A 13,716-nucleotide genomic window follows, 5' to 3' on the forward strand; every position below is an offset into this window, starting at 1 on the left:
AGAAATTTTTGTTGAAAAGCCCAGTAAGTATTTACTCTGCTGGAACAGAGTCTTTTTCTAACGCCGGGATCTTTTCTTTGTGTGCTCTGTAGAATGAAATGTGCTTGTTTGGGTGGGGATACAGTTACACAATTCTCCACGTTTTGTTTCATCTTTCCTGTCCGTGTTGTTGATCTCTTTTTCCTTTGCTCTATCCAAAGATATCAAAGAAGCCAAGAAAAATGTTATCTTTACTTTAGAGTTATGGATTTCAGATATGGGTAGATGGCTCTGTTACGCAGAAGCGTCAGAGCTGGTTATAGGAGAACCAGGCGGCACATACGTGATCCCAGACACCGAAGTAACCTCTGTCTCACTCCTTCACTTCCAGCAAGGTATTGTGCTCTGAGGGGCTGACAAGAGAAGGTAGATTATGGGTCTGCCAAGGCTTTTTACTGGTCTCTGTTTATCTTTTTCTGAGTGCCAATTCAGCATGATCTAGACCAGGATCATTTGTTTGCAGGGATGGAAAACAAACTGAAACTGGCTCAAGTGAAGGCTCACTGGAAGGCTCACTGGGAAACTTACTGGAAGGATGTGAGGAGATGTTCAGGAATCTATTTGCAGAAAACATGTTCGGGTATACTGGGAGCTCTCCCTCTCTCACGTCGTCTCCCTCACTGAAACCAGGATTGCTGTCTATTTCCTTGGGGCTGTTGCAGTCATGCTGTCTTACTAACTGTAATGTTGTGTTAGCTACATGACTGCTCAAGTTTTTTTTTTTTAATTGTGTTCCATTTAGCCAGGATGATGCAAGTTGTTTCAAGAAAGGCTATAAAATGCTTGCAATAAAAGTCATGTTCGTTCACATTCATTAGAAAAAATGAAATAAATCTATGCTGCGTAACTTTTTTCGTGCCAAGTGCAGGAGTGGAGGTTGTCAAATCAAGACTGGATCATCAAGTACATAATGATAGGGTGCCAAAATTCCAAGGAGCTTGGGAGTCACTATGGTTGAGGGTGGTCAAAGAATTTGCTTCCCCACAAGGCATGTGGCTTTGGGCCAGCACACCTCATAATTTGTTCTCTTCTATTTCCCACATCCGTCTTATAGTGTCTCAATTTAACCAGGGGAATATGGAGCGTGAACTCTTTCTATTTACCCTTTTAACATCCAGGTAGATATTTCTGAGATACATGGCAATGTATCAGGGTTGAGTTTGCTGCTCTGGTTCTTATCCTTTTTTTTTGAGAAAGGGTCTTGCTCTGTCGCCCAGGCTGGAAGGCAGTGGTGCAATCTTAGCTCACTGCAGACTCTGCCTCTGCCTCTCAAGTTTAAGTAATTCTCGTGCCTCAGCCTCCTGAGTAGCTGGGATTACAGGCACCTGCCATCGTGCCCAGCTAATTTTTGTATTTTTAATAGTGATGAGGTTTTACCATGTTGCCCAAGCTGGTCTCGAACTCCTGGCCTCAAGTGATCCACTTGCTTTGGCCTCCCAAAGTGCTGGGATTACAGGTATGAGCCACCATGCCTAGCCTCTGGTTCTTATCCTTTTGAAAGTCTTAAAGTCTCCTCTTCATTCATGTATCAAATATTTGATGAAATATTTGACCAGATGTCAGATTCTAGAACATCAGACCCAGATAGTAAACCAGTGGGTTGTAAATAGCTACATGAAGGGCATTGAATCTAAACAGAACCAGAGTGAGAGATTAAGGTCAAGGAACTGGAAGGCATATCTGGATTTATTTATTTATTTTTTTAAAAATACAGTATTTGTTTGGATGGAGAATGGAAAAAGAACTTGCAGTCTTGGTTCTGTGCAGTGCAGGTTGGCTACTGCTATTGCTGTAACTCTGTCCTATTGTCCTACCCGTACTACTGTTGTAACTTCCAGAAGGTGGGACTTGATGAATCACGCACACTTCCAGAGTGTTTGGTCAGGGTGTCCCTGGGTGCTGCGAGGATGGCCAATGCTGTTGGCATCAAAAGGCCAAGAGATGACTTTGGTCAGATTAGATAAAGACCATTTAGGGCCATGGAGATATGGAAGCAATTTTCTTCTTTCTGAAGATGATGCAACAGATGACAATAAGCATTTGGGTGAATCTCTCCGGCCAGGCTTGAAGGCAGTTTGTGTCACCTGGTGAGTGGGTGGATGGGGAAAGTTAGTTCTAATTACTATTCCAGGGCCGTACATCCAGAGCCTTTCCATTTTAAGGCAAGAGGGGGACTAACGTTCCCAGTTCATTCGCAAATGACTCAAGAGAATGGGACAGAGGAAAGGGAGATACCACTTTTAATTCCCCCTGGAGGAGTTCTAATGTCCCATTAGTGTTTCAACTGTTTGGTCTAATTCAGGTATGAAGTACAGTGGTTTGTTTGTTTGTTTGTTTTTGTTTTTTTGTTTTTTGTTTTTCATAAAATTCGTTGATTAATAAATTGCTTGCTGGGCATTGGGGAACTAAACATGAAAATTATATGACTTTAACCCTTAAGGAGCTCAGAATCTAATGCGGAAGGTGGATATTTATGATATATAACAAGGGCAACAATAAATCTAGCACAAGATATAAGGAATCTTCCAGGCTTTGTATTGGACAAAATGCCTCTAGGATGTCCTTTACCTGGAGGCATATATGGGCCCAATGCCAGCTTCAGCTATTCTAAGAGACCTGAGTCTAAAGATCACACATTATCTCATACCAGGAGCCATGCTTGCTGTCTGAAATTTCCCAGTGGCCACCAAGCTATCATTACGGTCCCTATAGACCCATTAACTTTATTATCCATCCCACTTTGCTACTTCTGGATTGGACACTTGACAGATAATGTCAGGAACAGTATCGCGTGTGTTTTGCCCAAATGATCTTTAAGACAGCCTCGTTCCCAGTCTGGCTGTTGTGTGGGAATCAGCATCTTCACTTCCTGATTTCTGTTACACTCCTTCCTACAGCCCTGTCCACCACAGCCAGCTGGCTGAAGAGCTCAAAAGGCAGGAAATCAGCAACAGAGAGATTTGAAGCATGAGAAATGAGCAAAAAACACCCAGCATAACACAGTCATGGACAGTTTAGCAGTACATGAAAATAGATGGTCCTCGCCCCAAGGGACTGCAGTAACCCTGAATAAACAGGATGTCTCTCACTTTTAGCAGTTCTTTCTGCGCTAGTATTGGGGAAATATATTTTTTGCTGCATGCAAAATGGTAAAAGACATTCTATTAAGAAAATGAAAACAATACTTCTGTTTTAGACAAAGCTTTTGAAGGTTCAAGGATCACCCATTTATTGACAAAATTGTTTCTGTGGCTTAAAAATAAAATACAAACAAATACTACAGATATTCTTGCCTTCTCATTCTACTTAAAATCACATTTCCAAAGACTTTATTCTCTACTTAAAAACAGGAATTAAGAAATATTCAAAAGAGATCATAGACAAAACTAACATTTCAGTAACCAAAGATAAATCATGCTTTCAGAGGAAGATGCTAGGTTCTAGAATCTCTCTGAACACCGTGTAGCACTAAGAAACTACAATCATCAGCTGAGACCTTGATCACATAATGGCTAACATATAAGATGCTTATTCTAGTCAGGCACACTTCTAAGAGCTGTATATATGCTAATTCATTTATTCTCATAGGATATAAAGGATCGGCAGACCCTTCAGGCTCTGGTACGTTCTGAGATGAGTTAACCCAGAAGTTGTCATGGAAAGACAGATTCAGCAAAACGGAAACAGCCAACATTTTATGTAGATGTCCCTGTGGCTTAGTGCTAGAGACCGGACATTTGTGCCCTTAGGGGAAAAATGACGAGGTCAGAGCAGACTGGGACAGATCAGGTCTGATGCTTTTATTGTAGATCCTGGAACCAAAGATGATCTTATGGAAAGCCAGGTAGACAGTTCAGCTGAGGTATTCATCCATAGAGACTGGCCAGAAAGGCACAGTTTGGGTTGAAAGCGTGGGCACATGAGACCAAAGCAAGAGGGCTTGAAAATGGGGTAGACGCAGGAGCCTGGAGAGAAGCCTCAGCCCCTGGGACAAAGTGGCAGGTGCTTTATCCAGGGTGCTGGTGTCTAGAGCGCTTTGGGAGGACCCTGTGAAGGGCATGGTGTCTCCAGCACTATTTGGGTGCACCCTCCCATAGTTCAGTGTTCCAGAAAAAAGATGGGAAAATTACAAGAATAATAGCAGGCAGAAGTTGTGCCAAATTTCATCCTAACACAAAATGTGGTTATAAACAAGGGTAAGGAGAGGGTTTTCATCTTCTGCTTTAATCCTGGAAAGCTCTGCTAGACTGTGATTCAGTCTCTCTTTTTCTATCAGTTCTGGGGTTGTGATTCTTAATAGTACCTCAACTAATTTTTGGCATCCTTATTCTTGTGATTACTAGGGATTTTCAGTTGTTTAAACCCTACTTGGCTTTTTCTAATGAGCACTAATGCCAAGTTTTTATCACTAAGCTCATAGATTTGTCAAAGAAATGGTGATGCCAAGAAATTCATTTCAAGTTACTACCTGTAATCCATGTGTAGGATGTTTGGTGTGTTGGGGTGTTCTTTAGTTTGTAATTCCTTATGTCGATGTCTAAAAGAGGGTGACCTTTATTTTTCTGTTAAGGGCCAGATAGTAGATACTTCAGGCCCTTTGGGTAACAGTCAACTCTGCCATGATAGTGAGAAGCAGTCACAGACAAAAACATCTAATAGGAGTGGCTGTGTGCAATAAAATTTTATTCACAAAACAAGCAGCAGTAGGATTTAATATGTGCTCCGTAACTGGTGATTTTTGATATTAATACATAAACAGACAAACAGAAAAATAAATGTCATACTATCCATGAGCAATGTGGTTTTTTTGTTTTTGTTTTTGTTTTCTTTTTAACTTAAAGTCACTTAAAAACATTTTATTTTTGGAGTCAGGGTTTCACTCCCATTACCCAGGCTGGAGTGCAGTGGCACAATCATGGTTCACTGCAACCTTGACTTCCCAGGCTCAGGTGATCCTCCCATCTCAGCCTCCCAATTAGCTGGGACTACAGGTGTTCGTCACCAAGCCCCACTAATTTTTTCTTTCTTTCTTTCTTTTCTTTTTCTTTCTTTCTTTTTTTTTTTGAAACAGAGTTTTGCTCTGTTGCCCAGGCTGGAGAGCAGTGGTGCGATCTTGGCTCACTGCAACCTCTGTCTCCCTGGTTCAAGCAATTCTCTGATTCTCCTGCCTCAGCCTCACCCAGTAGCTGAGATTACAGGCATGCGCCACCACTCCCAGCTTGTTTTTTCTTTTTTCTTTTTTTTTGTATTTTTAGTAGAGACAGGATTTCACCATGTTGACTGTGCTGGTCTCGATCTTCTGACCTCAAATGATCCACCTGCCTCAGCCTCCCAAAGTGCTGGGATTACAGGCATGAGCCACCTCGCCCAACTGATTTTTTTCTATTTTTAGTAGAGACAGGGTTTCACCAAGTTGCCAAGGCTGGTCTCCAACTTCTGGGCTCAAGCAATCTGCCTACCTCCACCTCCTAAAGTGCTGGGATTACAGGTGTGAGTCATTGTGCCTGGCCAACTTTTTTTTTTTTTTTTTTTTTTTTTTTTGAGACGGAGTCTCACTCTGTAGCCCAGGCCGGACTGCAGTGGCACGATCTCGGCTCACTGCAAGCTCTGCCTCCCGGGTTCACGCCATTCTCCTGCCTCAGCCTCCCGAGTAGCTGGGACTACAGGCGCCTGCCACCGTGCCTGGCTATTTTTTTTTTTTTTTTTTTGTATTTTTAGTAGAGACGGGGTTTCACTGTGTTAGCCAAGATGGTCTCGATCTCCTGACCTCCTGATCCGCCCGCCTTGGCCTCCCAAAGTGCTGGGATTACAGGCGTGAGCCACCGCGCCAGGCCCAACTTTTTTTTCTTAATGGCCCTTTCCTAAAGAATGGGGAGAGGAGGAACCATTTGCCTGCATGGATCTGTAAGCCGCTGCCCTTCCTCTCATATCTTACCTTTACAACTTTGGAAGCCAATATTCTGAAACCAAACTTCCTTCCTACTTTTAAGATACAGAGAGGGCTGGAATGTCCTATTCCAGGTTTCCTTGAAAGAGGAATTTGCTACTTTTCCCCTCCCGTCTAGTGAAGTTCTTTGTACACAGCAGGCCTCTGGTAAGAATTCAGTTACTTCTCCCAGTGGCCTCTCTTCTTTCGTCTTTCACTTCATAGGCAATAGTGACCAACTAAAAAGTCTTAGTAATTTTGCTTTTTTGGGGGTGACACGCACATAAAGAGTTAAGAGATTTAAAGACTGGCAAATACCATTTCTTTTAAAACCTGAAAAATATCAAAACAAAACTTAAATGAAAAACTACTAGAAGATCATTATCCCAGCCACAATCAAGTCCAAAGGTTAAACATGTTTGCCTTCCTTATCTAAGGAATGAAGATGTACAGACCAATGGAAGAACCTAATCAACTCTAAATTCTCTTTAGCAATTAGCAAATTTGCCACCTGCTGTTGGTGGAATCGTGTCCCCCAAAGAGATATGTTGAAATCCTAACCCTTGATACCTGTAAATGTCACCTTATTTGGAAATTGGATCTTTGCAGATGGAATCAAGTTAAATTGGGGTCATCAGGTTGGGCCCAAATCCAGTGTGACCAGTGTTCTTATATTAGGTTGGTGCAAAAGTCATTGTGGTTTCATTACTTTCTTCTTTTTTTTTTTTTTTTTTTTTTGAGACGGAACTTACTTACTAACTACTTTCATTACCACAATTATTTTTTTTTCTTTTTTTTTGAGATGGAGTTTCGCTTTTGTTACCCAGACAAGAGTGCAATGGTGCGATCTCAGCTCACTGCAACCTCTGCCTCCAGGTTCAAGTGATTCTCCTGCCTCAGCCTCCCGAGTAGCTGGGACTACAGACACATGCCACCACGCCCAGCTAATATATATATATATATATTTTGGTAGAGATGGAGTTTTACCATGTTGGCCAGGCTGGTCTTGAACTTCTGGCCTCAGGTAATCCACCTGCTTCAGCCTCCCAAAGTGCTGGGATTACAAGCTTGAGCCACTGCGCCCAGCCACCACAATTACCAGCCTTATAAAAAAAGAGAAATTTAAACACAGATATATACACAGAGGAGAATGCCATGTGAAGACACAGAGACAAATAAGGAGAAGATGACCATGTGACAACAAAGGCAAAGATTGGAGTGCTGTCTCTCTAAGCTAAGGTCACCAAAGATGGCTGGTAACTGGCAGAAGCTAAGATAGAGGCAGGGAACCAACTCTCCCTCACAGCTCTCCAGAAGAGACCAACCTTGATGATATCAAACTTCCGGCTTTCAGAACTGTGAAATAATAAATTTCTGTTGTTTCAAGCCACCTACTTTGTGGTAACTTTTTATGGAAGACCCAACTAACATACCACCCAAGGGCTGAAGTAAAAGAACTCAAAGACATTCTGTAGCATGTTCCCCTCAGGCCATTTTTTTTTTTTTTTTTTTTTTTTTTGAGACGGAGTCTTGCTCTGTCACCCAGGCTGGAGTGCAGTGGCGCAATCTCGGCTCACTGCAAGCTCCGCCTCCCGGGTTCACGCCATTCTCCTGCCTCAGCCTCTCCGAGTAGCTGGGACTCCAGGTGCCCGCCACCACGCCCGGCTAATTTTTTGTATTTTTTAGTAGAGACGGGGTTTCACCGTGGTCTCGATCTCCTGACCTCGTGATCCGCCCGCCTCGGCCTCCCAAAGTGCTGGGATTACAAGCGTGAGCCACCGCGCCCGGCCCCCTCAGGCCGTTTTTATGAAACGTCCTGCTCCTTACTACTTAGATATCTCAGTAATGAAACAAAGTTAATGATCCTGACTGTCATCAGGAATCCATACCACACACAGGCTACCCTTTGGTTTCACTTTGATTTAACTTTTATTTGGATAATCTGGGAGTTTTAAAGTCAAATGGAGAATGATCATTTTAATACTTTTCCTCTTCTAGTTATGTGAATTCAGAGTCAATGCCTGGGGCAGTTTGGCAAGCTGTCAGTAACTGAAAACATGACCGAAAAACCTGATACATCAGCTATTGTTCTACTGTACTAGCTTCTTTGGGTACTATGAGCTCATGAAATACAACAAAGCACTGTTCTGTCTAAACTCTTCTGAATATATGGCTCATGTTCATGGAACTCCCATTGTCTTAGTCTGTGCCTGTCAAAGGGGCAATTCTCTGACATCTTTGTTTTCTTTTAGAGAGTTCTCCTCTAATTTGATCTATACTTGACAACATGGGTGTGAAGAGCACCATGTCCCTGGTGTAGCAGAAGCGCACACAGGCACTGCTAAAAGCCATTCTTCAATGTTGGACTGTTCCAGTGGGCCCACTGCAGAGCCAAAGGCAGGCAATTTCACAGGCAGAAGAATTATAATAGCTAACGTTTACTGAGTGATTCCTATGCACCAAACACCCCTTTGGGTGCTTGCTAAAGGATAACTCCTTTCATTTTGACAACAAGTCTATGAGGCAGATACTATAGGTATCCTCACTTTAGAGCTAAGGAACCCGAGTTAACGTGATAAGTAAAACTTGCCAAGATCACAAGACTGGTGAGAGCCAAGATATGAGCCCTGCTGCTCTGGCTGCAAAATCTTGTCTTTAATAATTACCCTGTTGGCTTTTTACCTGGGAAATAAACTCTCATATGTTGTAATGTTTTCCTCACCAAAACTGGTGTTTTTTTATGTCCTTTTCAGCTAATGCAAAATTTGCATCTGTGTATTTGCCGAAGATGGCAGGATCATCCTTGCAGGAAAGGCACTGAATCAGACAGCCTCTGGATCCCCGCTCTGGGGCATTCATGATGTGATCATGATATGGGTGTTTATATATCATGATCATTGAGCATTGTGATGCCAGAGCCTTAATCCTTTAACATAACTTTAAGTACAGACTCTTAAGCACCAAGTATGGCTAAAATACATTGCTTACCTACTATCTGGTCAGCACTGTTCCATGTGCTTTAGTATAAATTGTTGCCTTTAATTTTCATATTATCTCCACTTTATGGATGTGAAACTGAGACTTAAGGAAACTCAATGGTAGGCCAAGCTCGCAGAGCTCATAATGGCAGAACTGAGATGTACTTTTATGCAGGAGATAAGAGGGCTATGCAACCAGTTCCTGATCTTAGGGAACTGGCTACCAAGTACAGGAAGAAAAATCTGCATAGGAATAGAAGAAAATTTGATAGCTAATATTTATTAGATATTTCCATGTGTCATCAAGTGTACTTTACATGATTATCTTTTTAATTTTTAAACATTAAAAAATTGACAAAAATTACATATTATTGTATCTATTTTAAAAACATGCTTTGAAATATGTGTACATTGTGGAACAATTAAATCAAGCTAATTAACATGTGCATTACCTCATGTATTTATCATTTTTTGGAGATACGAACACACAATCTACTCTCAGTGATTTTCAAGCATAAACAATACATTATTATTATCTGTAGTCATCATGTTGTATAATAGATTTCTTGAATGTATCCCTTCAGTGAAATTTTCTATCTTTTGGCCAACATTTCCACAAATCCCACTCCCCTGCCACCACCAAGTCCCCAGCCCCTGGTAGTCACCATTCTTCTCTCTACTTCTATGAGTTCGACTTTATATATATATATATATGTGTGTGTGTGTATATATATATGTGTATATATATGTGTGTATATATATATGTGTATATATGTGTGTGTATATATATATGTGTATATATATGTATGTGTATATATATGTGTATATATGTGTGTGTATATATATATGTGTATATATGTGTGTGTATATATATATGTGTATATATGTGTGTATATATATGTGTATATATGTGTGTATATATATGTGTATATATACGTGTGTATATATATATGTGTGTGTATATATATTTATTTATTATACTTTAAGTTCTAAGGTACATGTGCACAATGTGCAGGTTTGTTACATATGTATCCATGTGCCATGTTGGTGTGCTGCACCCATTAACTCGTCATTTACATTAGGTGTATCTCCTAATGTTGTCCCCCCTCCCCCCACCCCACAACAGTCCCCTGGAAACCATCATTCTCAGCAAACTATCGCAAGGACAAAAAACCAAACATGGCGTGTTCTCACTCATAGGTGGGAATTGAACAATGAGATCACTTGGACACAGGAAGAGGAGCATCACACGCCGAGTTCGACTTTTTTTAAGATTCCACATACAAGTGAGATGATGTGGTATTTGTCATTCTGTGCCTGTCTTATTTCAGTGAACATAATGTCCTCCAGGTTCATTCATGCTGTTGCAACAGGATTTCCTTCTTTTTAAAGACTGAATAGTATTCAATCGGGTGCACATACCACATTTTCTTTATCTCTTCCTATCCACTGATGGGCACTTAGGTTGATTGCATGTCTTGGCTATTGTGAATAGTGGCGCAATGAACATGGGAGTGCAGATATCCTTTCCACATACTGATATCATTTCCTATGGATATATAACCAGAAGAAGCATCGCTAGATCATATGGTAACTCTATTTTAATTTTTTGAGGAAGCTCAAAATTTACATTTTCAGCAACAGTATGCAAGCATTCCCATTTCTCTGCATCCTTGCCCATACTTGTCCATCATCTTTCGATAGCAGTCATTCTAGCGAGTATGAGGTGATATCTCATTGTGATTTGAATTTGCATTTCTCTGATGATTAGTAAAGTTGAGCATTTTTTAACATAGCTGTTGGCCACATGTATGTCTTCTTTTGAGAACTGTCTATTCAGGTCCTTTGCCCATTTTTAAAACGGGTTATTTGTATTCTTGCTTTTGAGCTGTTTGAGTTCCTTACATATTTTGGATATTAACCCCTTATCAGATGTATAGCTTGCAAATATTTTCTCCCATTCTGCATGTTGCCTCTTCACTCTGTTGATTGTTTCCTTTGCTGTGCAGGAGCTTTTTAGTTTGATGTAATCCTGTTTGTCTATTTTTGCTTTTGCTGCCTGTTATTAATCTTTTTAATAACCTCGTAATGACCAGGTATTATTAGCATGATCACCACAGCATCCCACTTACAGACAATGGATCAGAAGTGGAGAGGTTGTTAGTAAGTAGCAGGGCTGAGATTTGGATGCACACAGACTGCCTTGGGTGCCTGGGCTCTTACCCACCAGTCTAAACTGAGTGACTTTCAAGCGAGGGAGACATTTCTGGTGGCTGGGATCAGTGGTGAACGGCATTTTGAGCTGAGCTTAGGGATGGGAGGAATTTCTACATGTAGAGATGTGGAATCTCATTTTGCACCCAGAATGGCTAGAGCAGAAGAACAGAAGCCTCCCACGGTGTGCAGACCATTGAGAGAAAGTTGGGGACCCCGGGCACAAGGAGGAGAGGTGCTCAGTCAGGAAGTACTCTCTTCTTTTCAGTTTCAGAGGCATGATTGTTTCTCCCAGTTGAATACTGAAAAGGATGAACTTTACTGTTGAGCATCTGTGATTGGAATAAATATATCCTTATCTGTTCTGGGCAGCTTTCAAAATAATTTGTTAGAAAGCACCACCGTCATTTCTACCTGGTGCTCTGTATACTATGTGTGTAAAGGAAGTCTGAAGACAAGCACTGGAGCTCAAATCCTCATTCAGCCACGCTACCTTGGGCTTCTTACTTCATGCTCTTCAGTCTCCTGCAATCCTGGAGTAATAACGCATGCCCCAGCTTATTCTTCAAAGACATCAGGAAGCCAAAGAGGGGACAAATTTTCAGAGCTTCAGAAGAAATGTGCTATGGGACTCTAAGGAATCACATAGTTTTATTACTCTGATTAACTTCCTATTTTAATGCATAGTAGTAATTAATATTGGCCACAGACAACTCAAGATAGAAATGTCATGACCTAGATGAATGTGTAGAATGCCCTGGTGTTTTCAGAGTGTTTTCACCTACATTACCTAGTTTAATCTTTACAACTGTCCTATGAAATAAGCAGGGTGGTTATGATTCATTGTTATGTTTACAAATGTGGAAACCGAGGCCTAAACCATTTGTTTAGCAAATGTTGAATCTAGGTACAAAATTCCAGTCTTCCAATTCCCAGTTTAAACTGCTTTCCAAAGACCACAGAAGAGGCAGTTAGGTCACAGCACTTGTGAAATTTCTCGGCAAAATTCGAGAGGCAAGGGTATAGACTTTATTATAATGCTTTCTGAACACAGTACACAATCCGCAATAATCCTGAATTTCTAAATCTTTAGAAAAAAAATCAGTTCAGAATTTTTCCCTTGCTTTAACTCCTCCAGAGAGAATCTTTCTGCAGCAATCCCATGAGGCTCTGTGCATATCCCTATAATTACAGGGATTACATCATAGAGCAATAATTTGTTTACATGTCTGTTTCCCCAGCCTCTCCTTCTTCACTTCCCCCTACTCCCAGCGACAGTGAGAAAAGGTCTATTCATCTTTGGAACTCCAGCACCTCATAGGTTGCTAGACATAACTAAAGCTCAAGAAATTTATCTATCTATCTATCTATCTATCTATCATCTATCTATCTATCTATCTATCATCTATCTATCATCTATCTATCTATCTATCATCTATCTAGATTCCTGTACATCCACAGCCACAGAAGTTTGCCTGCATTCTCTCTACTTAAAAGTCGTATGTTTCTTTTAAGTTGAACTCCTGTTATTTCATTGATGCTACATTTGTTGTTGTTGAGGCTTGATAGTATTATAATTTCTAAGGTAGTGTTTTTAAAATCTAGGTAATACAATTATAGAATAGTTTTCCATATATATGATATATATGGAAAATATTTTATTTCACTGCATAAAACAGAACCACTTAAACAGCAAAGAATATACTAAATGAAATAACAAAGGTTAAAAATAAATTACAAAATAAAAAACAAATGATTGCAAAATGTCAACTCCCCTGAATTAATATATGCGTTTAAATCTAGCCTGGTAAAAATATTACAAAGTTTAGTTGACAGTGTTGTTGTTGTTTAAGATTTTTAAAAATGTATATATGTGCACTGTTTTTAAAAACAATCAAAATGTATTGAAGAAAATATTAATTTATCTTATTGATTTCTAATAACAGCTCATAGAATATAGAAATGGTCTTGATTCTTTCAAATACCTCCACCTGGTCATGTCAGAGTTCAATGATCGTTTAAATAATGATGGACCCTCTATTTCACTAAAGATGCAATTTTTTTTTTTTTTTTTTTTGAGGCAACGTCTCACGGGTTGCCCAGGCTGGAGTGTAATTGTGCAATCAGGACTCACTGTAGCCTTGACTTCCTAGGCTCAGGTGATTCTCCCACCTCAGCCTCCCAAGTAGCTGGGACTACAGGCATGCACCACCATGTCTGGCTAATTTTTTGTCGAGAAAGGGTTTTGCTATGTTGCTCAGGCTAGTCTTGAACTCGTGGACTCAAGTGATCCTCCACCTCAGCCTCCTAGACTGCTGGGTTTATAGGCATGAGCCACCATGCCTGGCTAAAAATACAATATTTATGTGATCTAATTCTGTAGCATCCACTGAAGTAGAAGTAATAATTTATAAAAATAATATTTAAAGCATTATATTTTTAAAATACTATCTTACAAATTATAATTTTATCAAACCTCAATAAGAGGAAATATAGCATCAATTAAATGATAGCAGTCCAACTAAAAAGAGATAAAACAACTTTTAAGGAGAGAGAACA

General features: G+C 40.3%; 1 long non-coding RNA gene across 1 annotated transcript; it reads left to right on the forward strand.

Moving 5' to 3' along the window:
* Positions 1-307: 307 nt before the first annotated feature.
* On the forward strand, positions 308-3,319 carry LOC129473473 (uncharacterized). The gene is made up of 3 exons (XR_008654269.1): positions 308-374; positions 503-619; positions 2,937-3,319. It is a non-coding gene; the product is annotated as an uncharacterized lncRNA (long non-coding RNA).
* Positions 3,320-13,716: the final 10,397 nt, after the last annotated feature.

The sequence above is a fragment of the Symphalangus syndactylus genome, chromosome 23 (assembly GCF_028878055.3).
Source record: "Symphalangus syndactylus isolate Jambi chromosome 23, NHGRI_mSymSyn1-v2.1_pri, whole genome shotgun sequence".
NCBI lineage: Eukaryota > Metazoa > Chordata > Mammalia > Primates > Hylobatidae > Symphalangus > Symphalangus syndactylus.